Here is a 25,281-nt window from a genome sequence, read left to right on the forward strand (position 1 = left end):
TAAACCCAGGACCCTGTGCAAAACAGTCAGAGCAACATATTACTATGCCAAATCAGCTGTTTTGTGAAAGAAGATGACGGAAACTTAAATGGCTACCATTTAGTGAATTCAGTTCTCATCAAACAAAGCCAATAATGGGTGAATACAGCCCCCAAACATTCAGTGAATTCAGTTCTTACCATAGCTCTCAACCTTAGCACAAAACCTGGACAAAGCCAATAATGGGGGAATACAGTCCCAAAAATAGGGACAAATTTCAAATACCCATCTTATACACTTAAAAAATTGCTAGAATAAAAGCTTTTGTGTTACCATGCACTTTCTGAAGAACATGAAGTCTGATATTCAAATGCGTGTCATTTTTAACATTTGTTAACCAGGAAAGTCTGACTTGGAACAAAAGCTAATTTTTAGCAGAAGCCCAGGGAGAAACACTCCAGACAGACACATGTCTTTGTAAGATGTGAGGACACTAGAGGAAACAAAAACAGGGGGGGCATACAGACTCCACACAGAAGGTAAGGCAACCCAGCCAAGAATCAAACCAGAGAACGTGTAACTGTCAGGCAACAATGCTACCACTACAGCAATGCACTACTGGCTTTGCAAGGACACAAAAATACAGAAACCACAGATTTTATGAGGAACAGAACAAGTTCGAGGGAAAAATCTGCAACATTTTTACAAATAGTGGTGGGTAGGGAATTCAGGCTCTTGCCACCTGGGCCCAAGGTACAGGGTTCAAGCCTTATTCTCTACCCACCACCATGTAGCACCTGGGGCATTTTACACACACACACACACACACACACACACACACACACACACACACACACACACACACACACACACACACACACACACACACACACACACACACACACACCTAGCTTTGTTCGTTGCAGCACACACACACACACGTAGCTTCATATTCATTGCAGCACTAAATCCTTCCATAGCTTCATCCGATCCCTTTCCAGTGACAGTCTATGCAGTTACAACTGCATAGACTTCTGGGATCTCTGCACTTGAATGCTTCTTAATCCAGACTGTTGCTGAGACAGTCTGCGCATGCTCCAGACTGGTTCAGCAGTAGTCTGGATATCGGAAATGCTGCTAGCGCGCATGTGCGAAGGTCCACTACTTGCGATCTTTTTTTATTTTCTTTCTTTGTATTTTATTTTATTTTACTTTCTATTACTTTCTTTCTTTTTTTACAGCTGGGGGGGGGAGGCTGCAGTCCAATAGCATGGGCCGCCCCTGCCCACTGGACCATTTCCTTCAGTATAATTCTTTTCAGCTGTGACCTCCATTAGTATTAACATTTCCACTTTATACTTACCCATTTTTGTCTTTTCTAGGTGAAAACAGTACACTTCTATTAAAGTCCCTTAAATGATATTGTTGTGAGCCTGCTGTTTATTGCTTGCCATTTAGTAATACAATCTGCAAGGTAATTAAATCTGATTTTCGTTGCAGAGTCCTGCAGTTCATTAGAGTTTTTAACTCTTTTTGCCTCTGTTTACCATTGTACCATCCCATTATAAATATGTCATTAATACATTATCTTTTCATGTATTAGATGCAGTGATGAAAGTGGGCAGAATGCATAGGAACATGAGGTGCCTGAACTTATTTACCTACAGGAACAGAGTGCCCATATTTCATTCTGATGGTATATGAAATGAATTTATTACATCAGCACCTTAATAAAAGCATCCAAAACTGTAGCCTTAAATTTCATGCTTCCAGAACAAAGTTTTACTTGTGTTTATGCTATGTTCACATCAATAATCAAATATCTCTGAGAAATAGATATGGATTAATTAATTGCTTACAGATGGAATATTTTATTAAGTATTTTCATATTTGCTTAAGTCAGAGTTCTTGTATTTATCACCTATCACTTAAAAATTGATTCAAAGCTAAAGATACTACCAGTAAATTTCTTCCATCATACTGTGATAGGAAACATAACAATTTATTGCTTGTGTCTCGTCTAGCATTAGTTATAAATAAATGTTCTTTGAATCCACTTAATTTTATTGGTACTATAAAATACAGGCAGAGAACATACTGTTACTTGAAGCACCACCAATTCAAGTTAACCTTAAATGACCTTTTAAATATTAGCAATGCCAATAGGCATTATAAGAACAAGTGGACATAAATCTTAAGGGCAAAACAACACATGCTTAAAGTTCTTTCTAGTTTGTCAGCACCTGCCTTCCCTTGGGGAATCCTTAATGGAATGACTTTAACCTTTCAAAAATAAAACAAATAGACTTCTGCTATTTAAATTTCATGCTTAGTGTTAAGTTAGTGTATTGGTATACAACAACAAATAATATTTTCAAACGGACATGAGTGCAATAAAGTGTATCTTGCTAGATTATTTTTTCAGTCAATGTATATCTTTGCAAAAGCACCACTGACATGAGGCACAAAAGACCCACTGTTATAGCATTGCTATATAAATTTAAATATTGCAGATATAGGGCACTTTTAGAACTGTAACTGTTAAATGATCACAGCAGACCAGTCTGTGTAATGCAGGTAAATCACATACTTCCTCTTTGACTATTACTACAATTTACTTGTGCTACTGTTTTACTTTAAGAGTTGCCAAAAATTATAACAATTTCAGTAACTGTTGACATAGTTAGAATAAAGATATACAATTAACTTTAGCAAAAAAAAGCCTGCAAGGCACTAGGTTAAATTTCTATGTTCCCAGCCTGCCCTTTTCTCTCAGGTTCTTCATTTTGCATCCAATTGATCCTTGTCCTTCTCCACAGTATTTTTTAACACTACGATAAGTATATGAAATCCTCTTACAAATTCAGGAGAACTCCGTTTCCACTTTTTACTGGTGCACTTTTTAGCCAAAATCATCAGCAAGATTCATGATTACTCTCTCACTCCTGCTCAACATACCATGAAGAATAAAGAGGGGAGCAAGAACTACGGTGCTCCCCATATCTGTCCAGTATAGCTTGAGGCCTCTCCTTAAAAATGCCCAACATAGGATACTCCCAAAAGATATAGAGCCAATCTCCTGCATTTTCCCCAGAGCACATCCACAATGTGGGTACATCAAGAAAAAAAGAGTCTTCCAGTCTTCCAAAAAAAAAAAAAAAAAAAAAAACAGATAAAATACTTGAATTGGCAATGTCAGCCAAAAAAGTGATATTTTCTAGAGTAAGAGACATACCTAGACATAAGCAATATCTCCTTCCTTTCTTATTTATTTATAGTCATTTCATGTTCCCTTTCCAGTTGTCTCATATACTTAACCAGCTCAGCACCTTATATACACTACGTATGATGGGCTTCACTTGGCATTCCTCAGTTCTGTTGTCTATCACCCATTTAACAAATAAGGGATATGAATCTTTGGCTACTGTCAATATTTTTTATTAGCCTCCTGAGACAAACAGTTACATAGGTCTATAAAGTTTTCTCCAAATTATATGTATATATATATATATATATATATATATATATATATATATATGTATATATATATATTCCTAAATGTCTGACATGAAATAACTTTTCCATTAACAATAAGCTGATCCCAGACAAGGCACATACAAAACTGTTTAAATTTCTGCTTCCAAGCTAGATAAAAAATCCTCTGTATATCTAGTTTATTTTTCATTGACCAGCATTAAGCATTTAGGACTCATTGAGCAGAGTTCTTTAACAGGACAACATGAGAAGCAAAATAACTCTGTAACTAGATGGATAACTTTAGGTATAGCAGGCAGCGAATCTGCTATGCTATCTGGTAGTAGGAAGGCCCCGTTCCTCAGATGCTGACAAGAAAGATATAAAACAGTGTAACAGTGCCATGTAATGGAATAGACACTTAGCCTCCCCAAATCCAATGGCAATGATAAATTAAACAGTATTTTCTGTCGGTTTGGTTTTTCTCATAACCTACGGAATCCACCTTTATCCCATACCTTTCATTTCCCACTAGCAGTGATGTGATAAGATTTGTTTTCATGCTAGCAACATCTAGTTGCATTCACAAATAAACAAGTCTCTGCTTTTATTATGAATACCTGCAAACACAGTTTGCATGTTTCTGCGAGGAAGTTGAGGAATGTACTGTCAAGTGAAGTTAGCAACATGGTGTCGCTGTAACAAAAGGCATCAATAACTATCCATCACATTTTTTGCCCGCTGAAACAGTTATCAAATATGAAATATCAAAAAGGAGCACTGACTAGCCAGCTTGAAGTATAACTGACTTGTGTAAACATCACCAACCACACTGAAAACATTCTAAGATTAATACACTCTGTTGCTCGCCTGCTAGTGCCACTGAAGTCTCATGCTCTGTTTACTTATATTGACTTTTCTTGCAACTTATTTGATTGGTTCCTTGTCACATGTGACTGGACTAAATTACTGAAGTTTATTACATTCAGCTCTAGGCCACTCAAAGTCAGACAGATCTGATTAAAATGTACCATAATTAGGAGTGCTAAATGAATGCTAACTGGTCATAGGTCTCATATGTAATGGTCTCTTAATCAGTGTCTGTCATTTGGAACTGCCAGTGTCTGAGGCAATGTGTGGTGAAAATGTACACGGGCCATAAAATGCTGCAATAATTTACTCTATTTGTAATATATTAAAAAACAGAAACTGCATGCTATATGTTTATTACCAAAGGTAAGATTACAATAAACCTGCTTTAAGTAATCCTAGTTAAAATTGTTGTCAGGCACAAATTTATTTTATTAAATGTTTCAATGTGTAAAAAAATAAATAAATATTTCACTTACCACATAGCCAAAATATATAACTAAAACTTTTATTAGTTAAATGACGATAAAATAACCAAATTGAACAGCCTGTACAAATATTTAATAAAGAAAGTAACAATTTCATCAAGTACAACAACTGAATATCATAATAATCCAGATCCAGGTTAGGGCAGCTCTATGATAATTTGGTGTAAACTTCTCCATGATGCATTCCAGTTTGTATTTTTTTTTCCTTGAACTTAGGAGTCATCTTGACAATATTTTTTTCCAGCCTTGTCAAAAACAGGAAAACGTACAAGTCATGAAAATAAGAAACAGAAGTAAACAACTAAAATACATTTTAGTCAAATACAGTTTTTAAATAAGATGCTATTTTGTATTATTAGCACAAAGTGAAAGAAAAATGTATTCTTAGCTGCTAACAAATTACCCAATAGGAGACAATTGTAATAGAAAAGCATTAGAGATAAAAAGCAAAATGAAACCAGCCTGTACTGTCTACAATAAAATTAATCAAAATTACTAAACTGAACCACAAAAAGTAAGAAATACAGGTGGCATTTCAGAGAAACAGCATTAGACACAGATTAACAGTGTGCAAAGGGCAAGTCACAATGCATTCTTACTCTTTAGTACTTTGATACATACTTTGCAACTGCTCGAGTCCACAGTAGATCTCCTGGCTGTCAGAATTTAGAAATTATGTCTCAGCATTTAATGTTACTGAAGACAAAAGAATGATATTTCTCTTTCTCCCTGTGGCTTGCATTAAGGCGTGTAATATAGCAATAACCCATGGCTGGGTGTGGGCAATGCTGGACTTACCCACGGTTGGTGTGGTTTGTTCACAAAGGGGAACAATGGGTAAATCCCAGTATTACTCACACCCAACCATGGGTTATTCTTATTATACAATAACATTATTTAAGAAAAAAAGTTACTTACTTTTCTTAAATAATGTCTTTGTATAACAGCATCGTGGTGCTCTTACATTTTTTTCCCTGTATCATGAGCCTTTCTTGATGTACTGCGCATGTTTATGGGACTTACATTCCCACACTTACACAGTACATCAGTACTTTGGAAAGGAATCAACGGAGAAAGGAAGATGTCCAATGTTATTTTTTTTGTTTGTTTTTTATTTATTTATTTTATTTATTTAAATTTGTTGACCAGGAGTGTCCGACTGGACGTAGGTCCATTTTCAGCGGAGGCCCGGGGAGAAAAGATCCACAGTTAAAATAAACAGACAGTATTTACATTGGATTACATAGTGATTAACAATTTACATAGCAATTACTTACAACATATTTACAGATGAAGAATATAGTACATCAGTAGACAACTAGAATATTTATCTGTGAAGTGCATACCAGACATTAACAAATATTACAAGAAGAAGTTTGTGCTGTATAATAAGTACTGGCTTATGAGCATCTGAGCTTGCTATAATCAAAGTAGTTAGTGGAGTGGAAAGAAAGGTAGTGGTTGGATGGGGTGGATGATATTAGAGTGGAAGTTGCAAGGGCATAGTCAGCATGTTTTTAGTTGCACTTTTAGTAAAGTTTTGAAGTGGGTGGGAGTGAGTTCCATAATTTGGCTATGGTGCAAGAGAATAGTGCTTCACCAGCAGAGTTATTGGCTTTAGTGATCTGCAAGTGATTTTTGCTGCTGGATCTTAGTGGTCTGGTGGTGCGATAGGGTTGGAGTAGATTCTGGAGGGATGGGACATTTAGTGGATGGTTTACTAGTTTGTGGGCGAGTGAGAGCTGATACCACTGAAGGAAGTGAGGGAGTTCAAGCCAGCCCAGTTCAGCAAGTGAGAGACAGTGGTGACTACGGTAGGATGCCCCTGTGGCGAATTTGACGATTGGTCTCTAGCTTGTTTAGATCACATTGCCTTAGGTTGGTATATATTGGAGAGGCACAAAGTAGGGTGGAGATGAGGTGGGAATTTGCTATTGAAATCTTTGCTGCTTTGGTGAGAAATTGCTTATTTCTGTATAACGCTCCTAGTTTTTTGTGGACTTTTTTATAGTCATGGATATGTGAATGTCAAATTTTAGTTTATTGTCTATTTCCACTCCTAGCAATTTGGTGTGTTCAGTTGGGTATATAGTGGTGTTGTCTTTTGCCATGATGTTAAAGTGAGAGTTGTTTTGAGTATGTTTGGTGGGTTGGAAGATGAGTAGTTTAGTTTTGTTTGGGTTGAGTATTAATCGGGCATCGGATAACCATGTTTCAACAGAGGAAAAGGCTTCCTGTGTGACTTTTTGCAGTTTTGGTAAGGACTAAGTGTGCCATGTTTGGTGGCAGAGGCTAGATTATTGGTGTAAACGGAGAACAGTAGGGGTCCAAGGATGGATCCTTGGGGAACCCCTATGGAGACAGGTAGTTGGGGAGATATGTCATTCTGCCATACAACAGATTGTTGGCGGTCAGACAGGTAACTCTGAAACCAGTTGGTGATCGATTGTGAGAAGGATAGGTTATTGAGGACAGAGATAAGTTGTTTGTGTGGGACCATGTCAAATGCTTTAGATAGGTCTAGGAAAGTAGCAGAGGAGAGATAGCCATTGTTTTTATGCTGAAGGATAGTGTTAGTAAAGGAGAGTAAGGCAGTGGTGGTGGTGCTATGGTTTGGTCGGAAACCATGCTGAGTACTGGAAAGGAGGTTGTTAGTAAGGAGGTAGTCTGAGACCCGAGAGTGTATGCATCTCTCTAGTATTTTGGAGTGTGGAAAGAGAATAGCTATGGGTGGTTAGTTCTGTGGAGGGTCCGCCTTTGTGGAGGGGAATTATATGTGATACTTTCCACAGTGTGGGAACGTAACTTTCTGACAGAGATTGGTTAATCAAGATGGATACTGGGTAGGCCAGAGCATCAGCTGTGATTTGTAGGTATTCACTTGGGAGGCTGTCTGCTGCTAATTTGGTGGGTTTAAGTTTAGTTAAGAGACTTTTTTATGTTGGAGATAGGTACAGGAGAAAAAGAAAAGGCAGTGGGGAGATTACTAGTTGAAGGTGTGGGTTGGAGGGGAGGGGGGTTGTGTTGTTTAGCTAGTGATAGTATGGTTTGGGTGAAGTGTGTGTTGAATGAGGTAGCAATATTTTCAGAGGAGTGAGGGATGTTAGGAGGAGGGGTACTGACTTTACCTTTTGTTTGTTTTTTTAATTAAAAAAAATAAATAAATCCAGAACTGTTCAGATGTACAAGAGAGACAGGGCAGAGAAAATACAAGGAAAATCAGGTACGTTTCTTTAGTTTTGCATAACGTACCTGATTTTCCTTGTATTTTCTCTGTCTTGCTTCCTCTCGTACTTGTTTGGATTTCAAAGTTTATTTAATTTTTTTTTAATTAAGTAAACTGGAAAGCCCCATGGCATATATTAATTGATGTATTAATGATATGCTCTGTTTTACAATGGGCATGCTATTGTTTGACCAATGAGTGTGCACATTTTTGAATGTTACTGGCCAGTCATTGTATAACATATGCATGACTGTCAGTAAATGAGGATGTGTGCAAAACAACAAAATGATTGACAATTTATTTCCAGCCAACAAACAAGCACATCATATATACTGTTTAAATTTAGAAAGACCATACAAGAAAGAAAGAAATCATTAAATAGCAGTTACTGCAAAAGCTCAATGGCAAGAACTGTAGTTCACAGATATTGATTCAAAAAACAAACCACAGATTATTCAGAACTGTTAAGAAAGGACAAATTTGAGGGATAATCTGACACAGTTATCAAACTGAAAGATGCATATGACTGTGGAAGGTCATTAGAAATTTCAGAAGAGTAAGCAAAAGCATTAGAGAACAAATGAGAAGAAAATATACACCAGCCAAGTAAACTCCGGCTTTACTCCATAGCATATCACCTACTCCAAGGTGATCTCTGCCTAACATACAAAGCTATGTCAAACCCTGAGCTGCTGGACATGCTACACCTAAAGAAATCCCAATCCCTCTCAGAGCCACATGCTCTAAAGACCTAAACCTCAATTAACAGAACATGCTGAAGGGAAAGATTCCTGTCCCAGGGACTTCCCATACTCTGGAACAAGCAGGTCTATATTATAACAACGAACAATCAAATGATCGAACGCTGTTTTATCGAACTCAAAATTTCAAATTCACAAGACACTGAATGGCCAGAACAGCGATTTTTTTCGCAGGAAAAAAACAATTGCTGTTTCTAAAAAAAGACATTAAAACACTGCATAAAGTGGCGATGTGGGGGACTGTACCCCCCCACACACCCCTACTTAAATATACCAACTCTGAGATCGCACTATAGTGCTAAAAATGACAAAGTGACAGAAGCAGCCAAGCGACTTCTTTCCCAGGTAAAGAATTTGCTTATATGCCGCTTCGTCATTTGGCCTTTTTGACATTTCAAGCTCAACCAAGACGCATTCGACAAAATGCATCTTTGGTCATCTGATAGGAACTCAAATAAGCTACCTATCTATGTCAAGCAGAGTTCGTCACTAGCACTCTTCAAGAAAAATCTTGATGAGTGGATGGTAATAGGAAATTTACCCCAGGAATCACTTCAGTGGCCCTGCAAGACAGTGGCGCAGGTAAATAGCATCCATGGGTGGTGAAAGCCAGGGAATATTGTTGGCTAGGCTTACACAGGCCCTAGGGCTCACAGCCTAGTACCTACCTATGAACAACATGTCTGTACAAAGTACTACCAAGGTCTTTATTCCTAATATATGTACCATGTTCCAAAATGCACTCCTTGAGTTTAAGATTGGTTTTCCCTACATAAAAGCACGTACAAGAATCACAAAGGGCCAAATAAACTAAATCACTACTAATACAGTCTGCATGAAACCTAGATGTAAACTTACATCCATTACAAGAATGAACAAAGGTCTTCACACCAGATATATAATTACAAGCTGTACAGGATCCACATGGAAACGTACCTTTTACCTCATCAAAATCAGAAGACTTATTCTTCTTAGGTCCATAACAAAGTTGACAATTAAGAGAAGAACTATTCTTAAAACAAAAACTAGGATGAGGACCTACCACCTGACTAATTTTGTCATCCGATAGCAAAACAGGCCAATTCGTATGCATAATATCACAAATCTTCCCTATATCATTTGTATAGGTTAAAACCACTCCAGTTCTGTCATCTCTGCATCTACTACGTTTGACTCTATGGGTTTTATCTGAAAAATATGGTCTTGCCGTACACTTCCGAGCTTCCCTGGCATTGTTGACAATCCAATTCACATCTAGAGTACACCCTTTCAACAAAAAACATCTACCATATCAAAGAAAGCATCATTAAAGACTCCATCTTCCGTATGTAACTTAGATAATCTTAATGTTCGACTCTTAGGTATACTTGTATGATGCAAAAGACTGTTTTGCCAACAATCTTTTCTATATAACCTTGTCTCAATAATCCCATCCATTTTAATTAATTGAACAACTAAAAAGTGTATAGTATCAAAATATACTTTCTGACTAAACGTCAAAAAATCAGTTGTACTCTTTAAATATTGTACAAATTGTTCAATTAACTCAACAGGTCCCTCCCATAATAAAAAAAATGTCATCCACAAATATCTTAAACATTTTTAAATAAGTCAAAAACTTATGAGAGCTTAAAACAAACTGGTCTTTCCCAATAGGCCGTGACAAGATTGGCGTAGCTACGGGCACAAGAAGTGCCCATGGCTATGCTACTCTTTTGAAGATAAACTGACCCATCAAACATAAATCCATTATTTTCTAATACTAAATCTAGAAGAGAACATATGAAATGTACCTTATCATAAGAATAGTCACTGTCTATGTAGATATAATCTGACATATGACAGACATGTTGTTGATTTTAATGACCATGGTTTTAGCTTTTTAGTATTACTGGTTGTGGACAAGAGTCCTAGGGGTGGTGATATGGTGAATAAGGTAGAAATAGCTGAAGTTAGATGGATAACCACATTACAGACATATAGGGTCCCTGGTTTAAATGCCAATGTACCTTTAAAACCATTGTTGAGAACTCATAAATTACAACACTGATTTTAATTGTTTAATTTGTGTTGGATTGCTAAAGATATACAAGGAATGGTATTTTGTGTTTGATCATGTGTGAAGAAGTACACAGTAACAGCATGAAAGCGCTTACATTTATTAAACGTTTTATCTTTAAAGCCTTGCTTGGATGGTGTATATTTTCTTGTCACTTGGATTCGCCTTGATACACCTATCCTTTGTCCACTGGACTTGTTTATTTTTTTATTAGCATTAGAACACAGTTAGTGAAGGGCAAAGGTAAGACAAGCAACACTGTATAAAACAGTAAGTGTTAAAAAAGACAGATATAGTGGCAAAGTAAATGCAGAAATAGTAAATATTGACTAAGAGCATACAATTGAATACAGAATTAGTTTGCAGAAATTATGATGGTAAGCATCCATATAGAGGTAGGGTAGAACATGTATGAACTGCAAAAAGTCAAATTACTTCACAAGATTTGGTAGATAACACCAAAACAGGGAAAACACTTCAAAACAACACCAGAATTAAATAGTCAGAATACCAATGAGCATTACTTTCAAAATAAAAAGATAGTGTGACAGAAAAGTCAAAGTATGATAATAGAAATAGACAATACATTGCAAACACCATATACATAGATGCAAAAAGAATAAATCAGAAACATAAAAACAGTCATGCTTACATATTCTGGTGCATCAATAACCACAGAAAATGAAGTCATTTGTAATCAGGTTGAGCTGCACAGTAGAACTTGCTATCACAAAAATGTATAGCTAATTTTCTATAGAACCATTGTCTGATATTGGTACGCTTCCAAATGGATGTAGCTGTGATCAACATAACTAACTGCAGTGTAGGTGATCTCTACACAGAGCATGACAATTCCACAAACCAGGATAAATGCCATGCTCTGCAAAGGAAAAGCAGCTGAAAATAACAGAGGTATTTTTATGGATGAAGGCAAGTAAATCTCAAAATGTAGCAGATGACAGCATGAAAGATGTTAGAAATGGTAAGGGAGCATCACATAACTGCAGTCCTGGATGTGAGGGCAGACTATCCATTCCCTGTCTACATAGGCAGCAGACATTTCTACAGTAGTCCACCTCACCTTGATGGCAGTATACTTTCAAAGTATACCCCCCATCTGCACATGTAAATGGACTTATTGAATGTGTACTGTGCCCTTGGTCTGCTGGTGTGCTGTGACCTTCCCTACATCATCAGGTGCATTTCTGTAACCCTGAGCATGGTGCAGTATAAGCTTATTAATGTTTTCTCCCAAGTCAGCACAGGTACTATGTGGCAGGTCATGAAGGTGACCACTTGTTTTTGTTGGCTTTACACTGGCAATAGAACAATCACATCCCTGTACATGCTAAAAAACACTGCCTGGACAAAAATCTACGTCTTTTGAGACAAAGGTTCTTTGTTAATTAGTTCACAACAGTGATAAGAGTAGGCCGTATCTGTATCCTAAGAAGAGGTAGCTACAAAAAGTAAAAGGATAGGCAGATTACTTCCACATATTGATAATGTATTTAAAGGAAATGACAATATTGCAGATTACCTGTCCAGATATCAATCTCAAAGTGTAAAAGGAGAGACAGTGTAAATTAATTTGATGAAAAATATGTAAATATAGTAACAAAATGTGTGGCCCCTAGAGTACTTATACTGGCTAAGACAAAGAAAGAACTAAAAATGGCCCCTTACTAGAGAATGTGAAACTCTTTTATGTTAATAGCACTTGACAAAGAAATAAGATTGAGCCAGATGCCCCAACCTTTCAAAGTTTACTACTGCAAGAATGCTATAAACTTTTCATCATCATGACAGATAATTTTTATTTATTTGTTCCCCTGGAAGGTTAAATGATCCACTGATAACCTGATCATAACCTCTGACAAAAGTAAACAAAAACACGTTCATCAAAAATATAACAAGTCAAATCAAAAACAAACCAAATTACAAATTACAGATGACAAAATGTATATCTCTTGAATTGTAAACATTGTATACAATAATTTGATCAAGCCTGCAATAAACTGACATCCTATTCAGGATACTTTTATTTGCTTTATGCTACTGAGTGTTAAGGTAACTCTGACTCCCCATTACCCTGAGTTTGATATAGCAGATATCAGAAAATAGATGAATAGGTTCATAGGTTGGTACTAGGCTATTGGCCCAAGGGCCTATACAAGCATAGCCATAACAATTCCCTGGACATTTCTTCCCACAATATTTACTTCCCTGGACCCATGTCTAGCAGGGCAACTGACATGAACCTCGGAGTGAATTTCCCATCTCCCATCCAATCGTCAAGGTTCCTTTTGAAGAGGGCCAAGGAGGCACTCTGCTTGACATGTATGGGCAGTCTATTCCAGAGTATGGGGAGTCTCTGGGTCAGGAACCTATCCCTCCAGCATGTTTTGTTCATTGTGAGGACAAGGTTTAGATCCCTGGAGTGTGTGGCTCTGAGGGATTGGGATTTCTTTAAGTGGAGCATGTCCAACAGCTCAGGGTTTGACATGGCCTTGTATGTTAAGGAGAGATCACCTCAGAGTAGACGATATGCCACAGAGTATAGCTGGAGTTTTTTTTAGACGGTCAGCATATGGCATCTAGTTTAGGTCTGTGATTCTTTTAGTGAGGTATTTCTGCGGCCTTTCCAGCTGTTGCAGATGTCTTGTGAGGTATATGCCAAATGGGGCATTATACTCTATAATGGGTCTAATGAGGGATGAGTACAGTGGGACAATGACCTTTTTTCTGGATGAGAAACTCTTAGTGATGAGGTGTACCAAAGAAGGATTTCCTGACTGTTGTGGCGATATGGTTATCAAAGGTGAGACCACTGTCCACCTGTGTCTCTAAGTCTCTCATCACACTTTCGATGTTTATTGTAATGCCACCTATGTGATAATTCATGGGTACATGTTTTTTTCCCAAAGAGGATAACTATACATTTCTTGGCATTAAGCTTGAGCCCATGCTTCTGGCACCAAGCATCTGTTTCTTTAAGGCCCTTTTGTAGAATATCCACATCATTTGGGGATTCAATAATGGCCCCCAGTTTGCAGTCATCTGCAAACTTTGTTAGCCAGAGTCCCTTAGTGCTGGCCTGTACTTCAGAGAAGTAGATGCCAATCAAGAGCGGTCCCAGGACTGAACCCTGAGGTACTCCACTTGTCACTTGTCTAGACCTGGATTTGGAGTCTGTTACTTTTACAGTCTGGGTTCTGTCAGTAAGCCAGTTGGCAATCCATCGAGTGATGTAGGGATTTATGCCCAGCTTATTAAGTTTATCTGTGATTCCAGAGTGGAGGATGGTGTCAAAGGCCTTGGCAAGGTTCAGAGGGGCTGTGTGGACTGTCTTACCCTCATCCACAGCTCAGGAGACTGATTCGAAGAAGTCAGTCAGGCTCAGGAGACAGGATCGGCCCTTCACAAACCCAAACTGGGTGGGGCCAGTGCTTGAAGGTTGCCAATGTCTTTGTTTAGAAGCTCCATGATAATGCGTTTCATGCCCTTACAGATCAGGTTCGTCAGACTGATGGGACAGTAGTTCCCGGGATCCAAGGTGGATCCCCCTAGTGGAGTGGGATAACTGTAGCTGTGCGCCACTCAGTGGGCATGAAGCCTGAGGTGAGGCTATGATTAAACATGATAGTTAGATGAGGTGCCAGTTCATTTTGTAGTTCATGTAGTACACAGCCCGGGATGTCATCTGGTCCCATGGATGCTGTATTCTTAGCTTTGGAGAGTGCAGTTTCTACCCGTTTGGCTGTGATTACCAGAATTCAGCAATCATTTGGTACTGAGATGGGCCCTTTAGGGGGTGAGAGGGGGGTGAAGTTGGCACTAAATAGATCTGCCAGGATATTGGCAAGATCCTTGGGATCAGTATATTTAATACCATTCTGTTGTAGCTCAGAGCAGACCTGAGAATTGCCATTTAGATTCTTGACATAACTATAGAATGCCTTGTGGTTGTCTTTGGAATCTTTGGCAATTTTATTTTCTATTTATTGTCCGATAGGATGTGTTCCATTTCTTTGCAAATCAAACTAGTCAGACTAATGGGTCTATAGTTTCCCGGATCAGTGGTATGGCCACCCTTGTGTAGGGGCATGAATGCTGCAGTTTGCCATACTTCAGAGACAAACCTTGCAGCTAACCTCACATTAAACAATTTAAAGAGGAGTTCCACAAGGCAAGGCCACACTTGATGCTATTTTTAGACAGCCAGGTAAATTATCAGTTCCCATGGAAGTAGTATTTTTGGTTTAAGGGAGCAATTTCAGAATGTGTTCCTTTGAGATATTAGGAAGTGCAAGAGATGTGGGAATTTCTAGATTTAAAATAGTTGTTTCAAGGGTACAGTTTACACTAAACTAGTCTGCTACTATATTTGCTATTTCTACTAGGTTTGAATGGATGGTGCCACTTTGGATAAATTCAGAATACTGCTGGATGTGGAGAGGAATAAAGACAGAAATGGGAAAGAAGGTAGAAGAGTAGGTAGCTAAGTAGGAGATAGAAGGTGATACTCAGTAATTAAAAGAATATCAGAAAATAAATTGATGATCTCATGTCAGTAATGACAATAAAAAGAACAGGCAACATAGTAATGAAACAAGTATGGTCTTAGAAAGAAAGTGACAAACATGGAAGTATCTGTGTATAAACCTATTCATTTTAGAAATTTTCAAAGTATAACATTATCTCCTCTTGCTTTCTATATATGAAGCCCCTGCACTAGCCCAGTAATCAAGGAGCCTCAGTCCTCACCACTGGCAACAACTAGAGGACGTACAAACTGGGAGGATGACAAGCACACACACAGTAAAGTTCAATTTCCCTTAACAGCACACAGAGATCACAGTCAGTCTGGGGCTGGTTTCTCCCTCTTTCTCCAGATCCCCAATAAAAGACTCCTCACTGGCACAGCTATAGAGTTGAGATCTCAGCTGTGTGGCCAAGCTAAGACCTCCAGCACCCTCTCTGTCCAACCAGTACTTCGTGTCCCTGCCCAAGAAGCTGACACACACACACTAAGATTTGATTTATATACAAACACACACACACACACACACACACACACACACACACACACCTGGGGAAGGATGTCACAGGTTTACTAGCTATGCCCCCTCCTGCCCAGATTACAGGGTAGTTCCAGCTGCACCAGCCACTACTTATCAGCTACTTAAAGCCATTAACAAAGGGTGTCCAATCCTACTGTGCAATGTTATTATTAATCCAAATGGTAGTCTGATCAAGAGCAAGGCTATTTAGGAGTGGCCTGTACAATGTCATCAAATACATATGCAACTACTCAGAGTTTAAATATATCTCACAAATAGCAGCCACAAAGACAGGTTTAAATATATTTAATAATAAAAAAAACAAAAAAATATTCAATAAATCAATCAACACAGTAACTTCAGAGTTTAAAACCACAGGAAATATTTAAAACATTGCAGGACAGTCTCAAATAAATACAGAAACATCTAAACTAATATTTACTATTTTCCTAACTATATCCAAAAGAAATGACTGTACCCTAGACTGTACCCTAGACTTACTTACAGAACAACAAGTAGGCAGAAGTGCAAAAGGTAGTGATGAGTGGATGTTTCCAGGTCAAAGACAAAATGCAAAATGCCCAGAATTTTTCTGAGACAGTTCTTAAATTAATATCAATTATTACTGCTGGGTTAACTTGGATAACATCACTTTTTATCACCTGACTTTAGTTCCCAAGCTACCCCATTGTCAGAAAGTACAAGCATTTTTAGCATCTCTGTATGAAAAATACATATCTCTCAGATGTTTCCAGATCCTGAATGTCATAAAATAAAACACTTCACAAACCTAGTAATTACTTCTCTTCCAAGACAATACAAAAAAGTCTAGCTCTAGACATTGTCTGCTACACTGAAACTGAGAGATAACTTTTATAGCACAATCATAAAATAATTTAGTTTCAACTTATTTTCTTGAAGTTTTGCAAGTTAACCTTTTATGTCCCAGTTTCTACTGTTAAAACATACACAGTTACACAATTACAATAGTGTATATACATTTCTATTCTAAGCCAGCAGAGCATGCTGTGGTTACAGTTAACTCAGTACATAACATACAGTTTTGTATAAATCATATCAATATTTACAAATGACAGAATTATTTGCAAAATTCCAGATAGCTGGGCTGGCAATATTTCCTTTTGTGACACTATGCATCAGTGACCTCAAGTTTAAGCTTCATTAATCTCATTTTTCTAGTTTTAATTTCTTAAGCCTTTAGTCTCTGACACCTTTATTCGTTGTGCTTGTTCATTGATTAATGTGTTTAGATTGCCCTTAATTGATCACATGCAGGAGCTATACTTGTATGGCCATATGAAAATGTATACATTGAACAGTTCATATCATAGGTTCTTACTAAGTTTACCACCAAAACAGACCATTAAGAAGCTTTCACCCACATCAATCAGCATTGGTGGAAAATTCTCAGTGCCTCCGCTAAGTATATCTTCTCCACATTTTCCTGATGTAAATTTGTGATCATCCATCCAGTCATCAAGACCGGTTTTAAAGGTTGCTAGGGAAGTACTCCATTTAAGAGGTCATCATCATCACCACCAACCTCCTTTCTCCCTTTTCTACACAGGTTTGGGGTGTTGTGTTAACTGTTGCCATCTCTCATGATTCAAAGCTACGTGCCTGCCTTCTTCGACACTCATGCCTGAATGTTGCAGATCCTCTCTCACACAAACCATCCATCTCTTTGCTGGATGCCCTCATTTCCTCTTAACTTCTTCCTGTCTGTCCCAAATCTTCTTCACCAAATTGTCTGCTGCTTTTCTGCACATGTGCCAAGACCACCATAATCTGTTCTCTTTTAGCTTTTCTGCAAATTCAGCTACTTCGGCTTCTGCTCATGTCCTCATTTCATCAGTCCGACAGTGTGCATCCTACCACCCATCTCAGGCACTTAATTTCCATCACTTCTAGCTTCCTCTTATGCTCTGCCTTTACTGCCCAGGATTCTGTACCACACAGTAATACTGGTCGCACCACTGGTTTGTGCACCTTACTTTTCAGTTTGTTTGTTTTTTTGGCATTCTTCTGTCATACACAACACCAGACACTCTATGCCATTTGGCTGCAGCCCCTCTGTTTCTAGCTTTGACCTCTTCATTCAGACTTTCCTTATCCTCAACCACCCCTCCCAAATACTTGAAGCTATTAACCTGCTCCAATACCTTCCCTTCTACTTCAGTTCTCAGCATACCTGTCAACTGTACAGATTTTCACAGAATGCCCAGATTTTTGTCTCATATTTTGGTCTGTTTCTCAAAAAAATGTGGTTTTCTGGCAAATCATTGGTAAGCCAATGAGGATTAAAGTCAGAAAATAATGACAGACATTTGAGTTTCAAACTTCAAACCCTTCATAAAATTCATGCCAATGCAAAACATGTTATTCTATCAACTTTCTAAGTCTGTAAGAACAATATTTAAAAAGTATCCCTATTTTCAGGCATTTGTCAATCCATTATTTATGGCTTTGTCCAGATTTCTTGCTCTAATAGGTTGAGAGGTATGATTCTCAGCTTCTTCTGAGTTCCACAATTTGCTGTCATTACTGCTGCCTTATCTTTACTTAGTGTGACTGCATTTGCCTTTAGTTTTACATTCCATTCCCCTATCCTTTGCTGAAGTTCTTGATCAGAGTCTGCATGTAATGCCACATCATCTGCTAACAGCAACTTTCTTGATTTCTCCCCTACGACCTGTTTGCTAATGTAGTCTATCATTTGCTAATGTAGTCTATCACCAGTATGAACAGCAGTGGGCTCAGAGCTGAACCCTGGTGCACACCAACATTCACTGGGAAACCCTCTGCAAGACCAAATACTGTTTATACTTCAGTCATTGGGTCCTTGGATATAGCCTGCAGTAATTCTAACAATGTTTCTGGGACTTTGAACCACTGCAGTACTACCTATATCAGCTTTCTTGGGACCTTGCCATATGCTTTCTCCAAGTCTAGGAATGTCCAGTTGGACTCTTTCCTCATCTCCAGCTTCTTCTCAACTATCTGTCTCACTGCAAACATCAGGTCAGTTGTACTGCATCCTCATCTGAATCTAAACTGCTCATCTCCCATTTTACTTTCTACTACTCAGTGTATCCGTTTATCAATCACCCTCTCCAGAACTTTCATACGGGTCTATATTATATATTCGAAGCTTCAAAATTTCGAACCTCAAATGTTCGACAACATATGAGCAAAACTTGAAACCTCGAGTATATAATAAAAAAGTAAAAAAAAAAAAAAACTTAAGTCCCCTTGCACCCCCCACCCCCCTACTTAAATATACCAACTTCAAGACTGCACTTCAGTGCAGAAAAGGGAAATTTTCCCATTCTGCGTGTATGGAGCGGTTGCCTTTCACCTTCAAACTTTTCAAAGTTCGATCATATGATGTTGACCATATGACATTCAAACTTTGAAACGTTCGGCAATTTAATAGGGACCCCTTTCATACAATGTGACAGGAGTTTGATATCTTTGTACTGCCCACAGCTGAGGATGTCCATTTTGTTCTTTTACACTGGCACGAGTATGTTTATTCTCCATTCATCTGGGATACGCCTTTCTCTCACACTACTAGGAGTACCATCAGGAGCCATTTCTCCTCTGCCTTACCCAGCATATTTATTATATCTGCTCTGACCTCATCTGAGCCTGCTGCTTTCCCTGACTTCATTTTCCTTAGTGCTATTCTTACTTCTTCTGTTCTTTTCTCATCGTAGGGTGTGCCTGGAGCAGTGCAGCTTCTGTGAGGTTTTCTTCCATTAGAAGCTGCTGGAAGTACTCTTTCCATCTGCTTTTGATGTCTTGTGGACTGGTGAGCAGGTTATTGCTGGCATCCCTTATGAAGGGTGTCAGACTGTCTTCTTTAATCTTTCTGTCTTTCCCTTGCAACCAACTCGCATAATGGTTAAGGTCTTCACTGCCCATGCACAAGAATTGATCCTGAACTAAGGCCAATGCTTGTTTGGAGTTTACATATTTTCCTTATGCGTCTCTGTGGGTTCATCCTACTTCTGAAAAGCATGTTGTTTCCATGCAAACTCACAAATGAATGGAGCTGTGGGTAGCAGCACAGACTCTACATGATGCCCTATGGGGGAAGACTAGTACAGACCAACTGCTTTGGAACAAACATTTAATAACAACTGCTCCAGCAATGACTGTTATGAGACTCATACATCCACAGGAATGTAACAGAAATAATCTGTTTCACATTTCTTCTAACCTCTTAAATCTCTAATTAAAACCCTTTTCTCTATCACTGTAAACTGAGGGCTTCATATATAAACTCCAATTTTATTTGGACAAAAAGAAATAAAAAACTTCTGTATTTTTTTTCTCTTCTGAATAGCAGCTCTCAAAGGAAAACAGGAAAAGAGAAGCTAAAAAGCAGAACTGGAACTCTGCATGAGATGCCATTAGCAACATACAAAATCTTCAAATTGGATGTACAGTCTTCAGCTCGTTCAGCTAGAAGTAGCTTTGAGTACCTAGCTTCTATGAAAAGGAAATAATTAATGCAAAGTACAGTGAAATATGTAACAACATATGCTACAAATATTCTTTCTTCATGAAGGAATAACTTTTTATGTAGCTGGGTGGAGTGCGAGTGTGTATGTCTATACATGTGTGCATGTTTGAATGTTTAGCTTCCTTGTTTTACATTGTTCCCATCAGCCGGATATCAACATCAAAAACCTGTGCAAATCTCTGTGTAACAACTGTATAAAACACCTGCCAGCACAGCACTTTAAAGATCTGAACGTGCTTACCCACTTTAAAGCATGCAATAAAACAAGTCTGAAGGAAACATAATTATGGAGGATCTAACTTTAATAGTAAATATTTGAGCTAGGATCATGTTTCAAAATCCCATGCTCTAGCCAGCAATGCAAAAAAACGTGTTTAAGTAAAATAATTGCACAGTTTTTTGTTTGCTTAATGCCGGACATTCAAACCAAAGAAGCAAGACATTTTATTAATATTTTCAAAAGATTTGTTACACAACTCATTTAAAATATTAGGTCACCATCTATGAACTTTATGGCTTAAGCATACATAATGCACAGTGCAGTCTGAATATTTAAATAAAACAGCCATATCAAAAAAAAGTCTCATTGGTGTTAACAGAAAGAAATAATTTATTAACAGCCTAAAATGGTGTCCTGTAACTTGATGCAGTGAAGTCTCAGGTTTAGAGACGTCTGCAAGTTGCTGCAGCAGAAATTACTTTTTGGGCCCATTTTGACAGGATTTTCTGTCTGGTATATTTCTAGTATGTCATCTCACAGTTGCATTCTTTTCATCTTCATCAGTTTGAAGGCCCTAAAGGTAAGCTTTTCTTACACAATTTCTCCATCAGTATAGTATTTATTGCATTTAAGTTGGGTTTTTTTTCTATTAGAACAGGCTTCCTTGGATCCTTTTATGGCATGACAGAGGGCTTTAATGTATGACCACAGGTTTTATCATCTTATTGTAGGAGAGTGGGGACTTCTGTATGAGAGTGGGTAATTTTTCTATCGTATTACATTTACAATGGATGCAGATGTTTGGAATTAAAAGAGCCAGAGCCTGGCACTCCAGCTAAACTTGTTTCATAAATATATGAGAGCCAATTGTAATTATTTGATAAAATGGTGCAAGCTCACAAAAAATGCACTCCGGTTCCCTGAAGGTGGAACTTTTACTAAGGCTATTTTTTTAAAAAATCTTAAAAAGAAAGTTAAACAAAAAGGAAACAAAGTACCTGCCTGTTGTTGGTCAGCTTTTAATGACTGGCAAGCAGAATCTAAAAATAAGGAAAAGGAATTTGTAGTTAGAAGTTTAAAACTTCTTTAGCAAAATTAAAAACACAGCTGAAAGCAGGTAAGAGAACAGTTAACACATAAATGCGCAGCTGATACTCAACAAGATACTTGGGGACTTTATCTTTAAAACAGTTTGAAAATGTAAAGATAACTGAACCAGATGTTTCTGATGATGATTAGCTCCCGATTCCTTCTGCACCTCCATCCCTTATGCATACCGACCTGCCTTCTGCAATGCAGATAGCCCTTCCTCTCTGGGAGATCAGGCAGCAGAAGGACGACTCAAAGATTGCCCCTCTGCTATTTCCCCGATACTTCTACCTCCCAGGTCACTTCTAGTGCATTACCCTATCCTGAAGGTTCTGGTTATAGAATAAGATTTCAGCAGCAACGACAATAACATGCTGCTTCAAATTCTGACCAAATGTTAATGAGAATAGAAAACAAAAGTAAAAATGTTCATCCCATAGAGAAGCATGCCTATGGGAGAAAAGGTGTACAAAAACTTAAAAGATTTGGCAAAAGTGCCTCCTCTAGTAAAATAAGTGCCTTAAAGAAATTAATTACCGAATTCCTGATCATTTTTAATGGGGACAAGTATAGGTGGGACCCACCTAACAAGCAAAATTCCAACTTCTGACTCATACCCCTACCAAAACCTTACCACCTAATACTCAGATTCACCCTTTGAGAAAAATACCTAACACTGCAGCAGCCCAAGACAGCAATGCCAAACCCACTGCAAGAATGGTCCACCCATGGGCTGCATTAGATTCTGAAACTATGGTAGAAGCACTTTCAAACATATTCAACCAAATATACTAAGATTTTAGAATGAGATGTACCATTACAAAATCCTACAACTGAAGACTTGCAGGTAGTCTTATACATTTCTACTCCTCCAGATAGTTTAAAAAAAAATGGGAGAAATGGGAAATCAGTAACACCATTCCAAAGCACATGGATGAAGGGTTTTGAACTTCAAGAAATAACTTATTAAAGGTGATAACATTGGCATTCTCTCCAACACCTAATTGGGTACAACTTAACACTATTATACAGAAGGAAAACAAATCTATTGATGCATATTTGCAGCACATGATATATTAATTTGAGGCTTTTTCAAGATATCCAGGCTGGACCGAATACGCGGCAGCCAGAGGACTGTCAGCAGCATTTTTAGAAGGTTAATTAACCCTCATACAAGATGACACTAAAATGATTTGTTTAAATTGTCCTAGAGTAGGTATACATGAAATAGTTAATCAGGCATAACACATAGCATGCAATACTGTCAGAGTGGAGAAAGAACAAAATAAATTAGTTCATGTTCAACTTCCAACAGTTTGATACTAATTTACGTGGAATGGGATGTAAACAAAGAACAAGGGGAGGGAGAGGTAGATTTCAGTTTTTACAAAACAAACCTTGGGACAATTTCCATAGAACTTTTACAATCCTATTTTTACCCAAACCCAGCAACACGGGTCATGTAGCAGCAATTGTTTTAATCAAAGCCAAAGGAGGAAATGGATTAATGAATGTCCTTTTTTTCAGCCAACAAATTTGTCTTTTCATCCTATGAACTAGCACAGTGTCCAAGCCCCACAGCAGGTGGGGAGATAAATAGGACAGTCATGAACAGGAGAGACAACTATTTCCCTCAGTTCCAGCAGACCAAGAAGGTCCTTTTGTTAACATTACAGTACACAATTCTACTCTTAATTCTTTACTGACACAGGAGGAACTCTATCTACGATAATGTCATCTAATGCAAAAAAAAAAAACTCTCGCTTTCTACAAAATCCGTCCAAGGCATAGGGGTCTCTGGCATTCATCTGCATTATACAGAGACAGAGGCTGTCCCAATTCAAATACATCTGTTACAAAATGGACAATTTTATTGTAGGAAATTCTGCCCTTTTAAATCTAGTAGATAAAATTTGTTGTGTAAATTAAGGTGTAATGTGTTTTGCACTCTGGATGGAATATTTTTAGATATCCCAAATGAACCTCTGGGTCTGTATTCAGCTGATATTTTTTTCAGATGAAAGTAAATTTTTTGCAGTACTTAAGATTGGAGCAGACCTCCAGTGTGACTGATTTGGAGGGACAATAAGCTGCTCCCTCAAGGCTGTGGTCTACTCATGACAAATGAGGTAGAACTCATAAAAGATCCAGAACATGTTAGGATGACTTTAAAGTCTTCCGAGTCTCTACCAGTGGTAGTCCAATACTCCTTCTAGGCAAAGTCAGAGAAAGGAAGTGAACCTGAAATTTGTGGAGTACTTCAGAAAGGATCACAGTCCCTACTAGAAACACATGCAATGTGCTGATTTCATTGGTTAAGAAACCAGGTAACGACACTATAGATTTGTTCAAGATTTAAGAGCAATGAATGTAACAGTAATACCTACTTTTCCTGTAGTGCCCAATCTGGCTACCATACCAAGTTCTAGCCCTCCAACAGCTACCGCCTTTTGTGATTGATATCTCGCCTGCTTTCTTCTCTATTCCTGTCTACCCAGACAGCGAGTACTTATTTGTTTTTATTTACAGAGGGCAACAGTATACAGGGACAAGAGTACCTCAAGGATATGTAAACTTACCTACTTTTTTTCTAGACATATAAAAAAAAAAAAAAAAAAAAAAAAAAAACAATTAAATAGAATTCAGCTTCCCTATGGGTCCACTTTAATACAGTATGTGGATAATTTACTTTTAGCTTCCGGTTCTTATTCTAGATGTTATCTAGATACTATTTTTCTTTTAATCAGGTAAGAGGAGTTGGGGTTCAAAATTACTAAGGCAAAATTGTCATTGTGGAAACCACAGGTCCCATACTTAGGTCACCTTATTTCAGAAGGATGTCAACAGATTATACCTTCACACATTACTGTTATTCAGGCTGCACCATCCCCTACAATGTGGAATTGACAGGTTACTGCCTACAATGAATTTCAAATTATGCAGAAGTAGTAAAGCCTTTTGTTAGTTATTGAAAAAAGACACACTGAGCTCTAGCCTTGGCAAGAACATCATGAGCAAGTTTTTGTTCAACTAAATACCTTGCTTTTAAATCCTCCTGTTCTTGGGATACCGGATTACTCAAAGAAATGTTTTTTTCTATTTTGCTGTGAAAAAAATAAAGTAGCATTAGGATTATTGGCACAATGCAGAAATTATAGTTTTAGACCAATTGCTTATTTTAGTACAACTCTTGATCCTGTAGCTACAAATTTCCCCCACTGCCTTGGGACTGTGGCCTTGATGGCACACATTGTAGAAATGGTGGCTGACCTAACTCTTGAGCACAAGATTTTTGTGTCAGTTCCACATGTAGAAGCATTGTTGTGGAAAACTAAAGCACAGTATTTGTCAATCTCTGGATTTTCTAAATATGAATTGCTTTGCTAAATAATCCTTCTTTGCAGATTATGATCCCACCAGTGGACAAAGGTGAACCTTGTGATTGTGTGTCTGTGGCTAACCATGTGCTTCCTCTCAGATCAGATCTAAAAGACAGAATA

The 25,281-nt window shown here is 37.9% G+C and overlaps 1 long non-coding RNA gene across 1 annotated transcript; it reads right to left on the bottom strand.

Annotated features, from left to right (window-relative positions):
- Positions 1 to 4,810: 4,810 nt before the first annotated feature.
- On the bottom strand, positions 4,811 to 21,729 carry LOC122802065. The gene is made up of 2 exons (XR_006364869.1): positions 21,691 to 21,729; positions 4,811 to 5,056 (listed from the first exon to the last, which is right to left on the bottom strand). It is a non-coding gene; the product is annotated as an uncharacterized LOC122802065 (long non-coding RNA).
- Positions 21,730 to 25,281: the final 3,552 nt, after the last annotated feature.

This window comes from Protopterus annectens, chromosome 5.part0 (genome assembly GCF_019279795.1).
Source record: "Protopterus annectens isolate FY-2018-M chromosome 5.part0, PAN1.0, whole genome shotgun sequence".
Taxonomy (NCBI): Eukaryota; Metazoa; Chordata; order Ceratodontiformes; family Protopteridae; genus Protopterus; species Protopterus annectens.